At 43.1% G+C, this 7,551-nt stretch overlaps 1 long non-coding RNA gene across 1 annotated transcript; it reads left to right on the top strand.

Moving 5' to 3' along the window:
• Positions 1-331: 331 nt before the first annotated feature.
• LOC143401109 (uncharacterized) lies at positions 332-7,262 on the top strand. The gene is made up of 4 exons (XR_013091605.2): positions 332-1,889; positions 2,781-2,846; positions 3,922-3,999; positions 7,123-7,262. It is a non-coding gene; the product is annotated as an uncharacterized LOC143401109 (long non-coding RNA).
• Positions 7,263-7,551: the final 289 nt, after the last annotated feature.

The raw sequence follows: 7,551 nt of genomic DNA on the forward strand, positions 1-7,551 counted from the left end.
TGTGCTGGTCCCTTTTCTACCCTATTCTTTTGTGTCTACTTATTCCAGTCTACATTCAGGTATCCCTGAAGAAAGGAAGAAGTTGAACACTCAGATCATATTTCAGAGAAAAACCTCTGTAGGGCTCAGACGAAATTAAAATTCCCAAATTGTTTGTTTGTTTGTTTGTTCGTTTGCTTCTCTTTTCCTAATTGCCTGTTTTTCTAGATCCCGATTCCTCCTGCTGAGAATAGAAACTAAGAAACTGCATGGGCAGGCACCAGCCGGGGTAGAAAACCAGAATTCGTGCGTGATTCTCTATCCCAGCCTGGCTGGATCTCCATAGGCATGTTTCCTGCCTTTTGTCCCTCTGTGCCCTCTTTCCTCTCACAAAAGTTGTTCACACCCCAAAGAGCCCCTGAAGTAGAGATTTGGGGCATAAGTCTCCTGTCTTCCTCGGCTGGCTTGAGTACACCTGTTTTCTTCCACCAACTTCCCTCTCCTGAGTGTTGGTTGGAGGGTGAGCAGTGGAACCTTTGATTCTGGCTGGGTACCATCTAAGGTTTAGTTGTCTGTGACGACTTCTTCCTCTCTCTCTCGTCACCTGCCAGTCAGTCAGGCTGACCACCCATTTGTCTGGCAACAGAGAACTCCTCAGACCCTCACCTCACCACCTAATCTGCGTGGAACAAAGGGCCCGAGGGCAGTCTTCTCTCTTTTCTGGAGAGTGTACCCTTGTGAATGGCAGCAGAGAATCCAGAGCTGTCATCCCTTGGATTCCAGCAGAATGAAATTAAGTGGGAGGGCAGCAGCGGGTTCCAACACACCTGACAGAACTGAACTGTCTTTCAACTAAAATGCCTCTGGCTCATCCTTCTGTCAGCTGAATAGGGCATTAACACCAATTGCCACCAGTAAAACTAGGAAGAACAGCGGATGCTAAAAGCATGGTAGTCCCAGGAGAAGAGGAGGGTGTTGCTGAGGACAGGTGGCCCTCAGGACTCCAGGGAATGGAGGATGGTGGCTGCCTCACCCAAACAAATCCATTTCTTCACCCAGGTTTGATAAACAGCTTAGATGCTGAGAGTGTATTTCTTTCTTTCTTTGTCCCTTCTTGGTGGATGGGTGGGTTACCATGAAAATTCAGTAATTCAGGAAGCTGAATCTCATTACTGATGGGGAACAGGTCCATTTGTAGGATCAGAAATTTTGCCAGGAAGGTTACCAAAAGAAATGTGGAGGTGGCTTCAGGTGGTGACGTGAAGTCCAAAGTATCTACAACACCCAGTGTTCAGCCTTTGGAACACCAGCTCTTTGCCCACACTCTGAAATGAATCGCAGGTAAAGCTCGCAGTTCCGTAAGACATAAGGAGATCCCCATCGTCTTGTAATTAGGAACCTTGCCAACAGCCCAGAACAAAGCCAGAGCTTAATTTTGGATTTAAGCAGCACAAATTGCTTAAGGAGGTTTGGGAATACTGAGGGACTTTGATAATTCCCTTATATTGTACTTATGTCTGTAGTTACAGGAAAGAAATGAAAGCTCACTGGAAATTACTAACCTGTAGTCCTAATTCCCATACCTTGAGACATTGGGAGGTGGTGATGGACAGACACACATCCCACCATCAGAGAGCAGCACAGAACTTCAGGGACCTCTCAGGGAAGCCAACTTCCTACTTCCAGTTGACAAGTGGACTTCACCAGCTGCCCAGGCAGATCTAAAACACTGACCATGTCTCTGGACCCCAAGTCAGTGTTCTTCAACTAAATTTCTGTTAGCCACCTTCAGGCTGCATGACCTTGGGCAAATCACGGAACCTCTCCAATCTTTGTTTTCTTATTCAAAAATGAAGATGAGGACAGAAGCTCAGCGTGAGATCCCTCTCCGTAGACAGGACTTCCTTTCTGTGAGTGGGACCCCCTCTGCAGAGAATAAAGACATGACGTAGGCCCCAGCATTCCTGAGTTCCTGATAGAAAGACAGTAGCCAAAATACACAAACTTTGGGTCTTTTTTTAAAAGACCTTACCTTGCCGAGTGTGACATGGTTAGGAATGCCAGGCTGCTGGGCAGCAGATACATCAGAATTGATTCCATCAGTTTTGCTATCAAACTTCCTGAGAAGAAACTTGGCACCACTTCCCTTTCCCCACCTCCAGGAAGCTCCACCCGCCACTAGCACCTGCCTAAAGGCAAAAGAGAAAGCATGGCGGACACAAGGCACCCCCCCCACCACTGTTCCCATTGCTCATCTTCTAGCCAGACTTGCACCTTAACCTAAAATGTAGGAGCAAGGAGAGTTACTTGCTCCTCCTCAGTTCATTTCCCTCTGTAAAATAATCCCAATAGTAGCTTCCATTTAAAACACTTAACAATAAAGAAGCATTATTGCTGGGTCATCTTTTATCCCAAAGCCAGACTGAGAGTGGATTCCCCTTAAACAGAGGAGCTGGGAGTCCCCTGGCGTAGTGCCTGCCACAATAGGCATCAGCAAGTGTTTATCGACAGAATAAATGAATGAATAGGGAGCATTCATGATTCAAATTATTTAGCAATGTAATCATTTATTTAAAAAAATCTTACTTGAAGCCCAAATGAATTACATAGCCAATCTGGTATCTCTCATTTTACTAGAGATTCTTGAGGTCCCTCTTTGGAGCCTAAGAACAGATAGAAAAACCACAGATATAGAACTATATAGAAGTATGAATTAAATCCAGGGGCACTTTACCGCTGAGTTACATCCCCAATCATTTTATTTTCTTTTCTCTCTTTTTTTTTTTTTTTTTTTGAGACAGGGTCTTACCAAATTGCCAAAGATGACCTCCAACTTGCAATCCTCCTGCCTCAGCCTCCAGAGTGCTGTGAGTACATGAATGTGCCACTGTACTGGCAATATTTTTATTCTTATATTTTGCCTTCTATTCTATATGAAAACATCTATTTTTTTTTTTAGGCAGGGAAAAAAGGTCAATTGAGTTTGCTCAAAGAATATTATCTTGTTTATACCTCATACATTTACATCAAATTGGAATGTCATTTCCAGAAATTACCATGCAATCACACACATTTGTATATTTTATCATTCCTTGAAGCTATTCCACCTACTTGCTTGTTAGTGGAAGTAGTTGCAAAAACAAGCCTGAAGGCAAAAGGATCCTATAATGGATCCTGACTGTACCAAGATGGTATAATACTGTATCGATCTAAACCGGGAACAACCTTATGGATCCCATAGATTCCAGGTGCAGCCAGGACTCTCAAGTAGTTTCTTAGTTGGATAAAAATAATTATGTATTTTTGTGTGTATGAGTAGGAAGGTAAAAATATATTCTTGTGCTACTTACTGCATTAGGAAAGGGGTTTCTACAACCAATGAATTTTAGTGTTGGAAGGTGTATGAGTCTGTCAGAGCTGCTATAACAAAATACCACTGCCTGGATATTGCAGAAATTTATTTCACAGTCCTAGAAGCTAGAAATCCAAGACTGAGGTACCAGCAGGGTTTGTTCTGAGGTTTCTCTCCTTGGCTCTTAGAAGGTCATCTTCTCATCATCTCCTCACAGGGTCCTCCCTCTGGGTATGCACATGTCTGCCCAAAATTCCCCTTCCTACAAGGACACGGGGTGTATTGGTCACCCTAATGGCCCTGCTTCAACTTAGTGACATCTTTAAAGGCCCTATCTCTAAATAGTCACATTTTGGAGTGCTGAGGGTTAGAGCTTGACTATATGAATTTGGAGGGACACAATTCAGAAATTAAAGATACTTAGTACTAAGAGAAGGGAACTTAGAGACCCTCAACTGTGTCTCATTCAATGGCACAACAGGAGATCCCTGATGTTTATGTATTTCTAAGTAACAAATTCAGTTTACAGACTATGATTTCCTTTGTAAAATGTGGTAAATTTTTATTTTATTTATTTATTGATTTTGCAGTGCTGGGGATCAAACCCAGGGCCCCATGCATGTGAGGCAAGTTGTCTACCACTGAGCTATACCCCCAGCCCTAGAATGGTAAGTTTAATAAAAAAAAGTGATCTTGTTGGATCCTTATGAATGGTTCTTTCAAGTGAGACAACGGAGGAGATCTGGGCTGGGGATATAGCTCAGTTGGGATAGTGAAGTCCAGTTGCTCCTGCACACCAGTGTCAAAGCAGACTCAGTGTGGCCACAGCCCAGTCTATATGTTGATCTGTAGCCTAATTTTTGATGTCACTTGCAAATAACTTAAATCTCTGGAGGTTATATCTGAGATGAAGGTCCATATATTTTAAATCACTTAGAATCCCACCCAAGGAGAGTCAGTCCAACCATCTCTTTATAAGACACCTTCCATCAGTCAGTGAGTAACTGAGCCACTGCAACCTCACTGTTGCTACCCCCAGAGCAAGTGACATGTTCCTCCCAGAATGATGTTCCAAGGTTCCATGCCTCTTTAAAGGGCAGTGGAGCAAAACTCTGTTCCTGATGCCATGAATGTTTCTCAGCATTTTCCATTACCACGGTGCCTGTCAGTATTCTATTTTAACTGGAGAATTTGAATATGGTATAATTAAATAATTATCAAAAATAAAACATATACCATATACCATCATTACAGTAGAACTGAGAAATGAGAAAGAGCGAGAATCCCCTACTTCTTTAGAAAGATATGGAGCAGACTTTGATTCGGATGAGAATACATTTATATTTCTGGTGATGATAGAGAATGTTTTAGAAAGTTTAAATAAGATTTTATTTATTTAGTTTTTTTTCCAGTCTCTACAAAAGAATTTAAAATAGCTTACCAACAATTTAGGTACAAAGAAATAGTAAAGTCTTAAATACAGGAGGTTGCCCTGTGGTCCCCCAAATAAGGCAGCTTGGTGGCCCTTGGTGAAAACACCAGGTTCTAAGTTATTTTCTGCCAAAACAAATAAAATACCTTACCCAAAGTGTATGAATCCATCTCTACTAGTGCTAGACTTTTTTACAGTTTGCACATTTTTGAAAACAAGTAAGAGATACATGTGACTAAAATTCAAAGGACCAAGAGCCAAGAAATGTATCTACCTTGTCACATGTCCCCTCCCCAAAGGCAAGAATAGCCAACCTCCTGCCTACCCTCTGGAGCTACTCCATGGTCTATGCTCAAATAGCACAGAGGAGGAAGCTGCCTCTCCACCTCCTTTCCTGCATATTATTTTGGTTGCATTTGTAGGAACCAAATTCCAGTTAGTTTGGAGATTTCAAGCATACACACCCTGTCTCCCCTGGGCCTGAGCCTAGAGTCCACAAACACAGAGACTGTCTGGCTTGGCCATCACTCTTGCCTTGCAGAGGACTTGGCATTCACATAAATGCTGAACAGAATGACTGAACGGATGAATGTGCTACGCTCTCTTTTCTCCTCAGTTCTCTGCTCTGCTCTGTCTGTGAGCCCATCTGATTTAGCTTTCACATCTGTCATCTATCAATGAGATAATATTTTCTGCTGCATAATAAAATAACCTTCTCCTTTACCCGTCTTTAAGTTTCCCATCTTAGTTCTTGTAGGTGGCTGCACTCGGGGGTGCTATTTGCTACATTTTGATAGACCCTACAGTCAACCCACCCCTTTCAGATGATTTCCTTCCTTCTTTCTACTAAGGCTTTGTTTTACGTATGAATTATGCATTCCCACCTAGAATCTTGGCTGCTTTTTGACCTCACTTTGGGCTGAAGTCTTAGGGTCATGGGAATTGGAAATCTGAACTGCATGGAATTTCCAGCTGAAGGAAACCAACCTTAGTGTGGAGTCTTGCAGACCACGTGGCTCGACTCCATGAATGGGCTGCTTTGTTTAGTGACTGGCAGGTCTGTGAGGCCCACTAGTGTAATTAACCAGCTCACTCACCCCGTTGATGAGCACCTTGTCAAAGTGGCCGCCACCTGCCAGAGGGTTCTTCAGTCCTCCTACTAGATACCATCAGCCCTCTTCAGGGACCAAACTCACATCACAGAGCTAGCACTGGGGAGACCTTGGGCTAGCTTCTGGAAGAGGTGTAAGGCCAAGCCTAAGTGTCCATAGCCTCAGAATGTCTATTGAAGAGAATTGGATGCAGCTATTTGGTTGGAAGACAGGACCTGAGGCTGAATTTGGGGAGAAAATATCAAATGTCGACATCCTAGAATGGAGACAGGCTGACACTCTGCAGGGCAAGCGAGGTCTCCCCGTGCCCCAGCTCCTGGCCTCCACTGCTGACGCCTCCACGTAACCACCTCAAACAAACCACTGAGTTTTTTGGTTTCACCCCCTCCTGGAATAGTGGTAACTCTTAATGATGACATTGTTATTTTAAGCTTTCAGAATCAACACAATCTTCATAATTCACTTTATTTTAAATAAAGTACATAATAAACATATTTTTATCAGGTGAATACATAGTATTCTAAAGTAGTTAAAAAGTGGGATCTCTATATACATTCCTTCCCTATATATTGGGATGATATATTTTACTTTTTGTGCTGTTTCAGATTTAGCACTTTCAGAAATATTTCTGAGGGTTTTTTTGGTGTTGTTTTTTACTGCTTGTGTTTTATTAGGTTTAATTCCCCCCATCTCTCCCCTTTCCTCCTCGACCCTCTCTGGTTAGTTTGGTCCACCAAAACATGGTTGGAAAACATGAAGGAAACCCTGCTCCTTAGACATCAGTTCACTGAAATCTAAGTCCGAATGTATTCATTTTCACAATTTCAACCAAGATCGGCAGAATGCCAGGGATAGGTTGTCTGTGTTCCAAAGTGAGGAAGATGTCCCATTCAACAGTGAGTAGATAGTCCTCTAGGGCATTTGCTAACCTATCAAAATACATTAAGATTTGCAGACTCTTTTAGGAGGGCCTCTGCTGGAGAACTGATTCTGCAGTTCAAACAAATGGCCACCAGGTGGGGCAAGTGGTACAATCAGGACCAAATCAGGCTGTAACAAAGTTTCTGTGCAACCCTGAAATGTACATTTTATTTTTCCACTGTAGGATTCCCTGTTAGACAATTGACCCTAAATGGTCTTAGTACAGGCTCTCTAAGTAACCTCATTTACCAAAGCTTTGAATAAGGGAAAATAAACGTGAACTTGGAAGTGTGATTATTTGTGCACCTATCTTCCCCATCACATAGGACACCCCTGGAACATCCTTGTGTTCTGAATGGATTGGTGGCACTTAGGAGAGTGCTCACCCTGAAAGGAGCTCAACAAGTACTTGTTGGATTGAGATTTTTGAAACCAAGAATAACCATCTTGCGGCAATCAGATCCTGACTTGATGATACCCTCCCTGATTGAACTCTTTTCTGGGTCCTTCCTTTTGGGGTGTGTCTTCCTGGTCTGGCAGGAGCTGGCATGCCTCCAGGCCTTGTGCTCTGAGAACCTGCCAGCCCAGAGGAGTGGAAAGAATGTGGAGCTGGCAGGGAGAAGTCCTGCTCTGTGGGCCTAGAGCTAGCCATGTGGGCACTAGTCAAAGACAGAGGTTACACTGTGCCCCTTTGGCTTTCAGCATGAAGCCCACCTGTCCAACCAGTGCACAGAAAAAAAAAAAGAAAAGAAATC

This window comes from Callospermophilus lateralis, chromosome 6 (assembly GCF_048772815.1).
Source record: "Callospermophilus lateralis isolate mCalLat2 chromosome 6, mCalLat2.hap1, whole genome shotgun sequence".
In the NCBI taxonomy this organism is placed as follows: Eukaryota; Metazoa; Chordata; class Mammalia; order Rodentia; family Sciuridae; genus Callospermophilus; species Callospermophilus lateralis.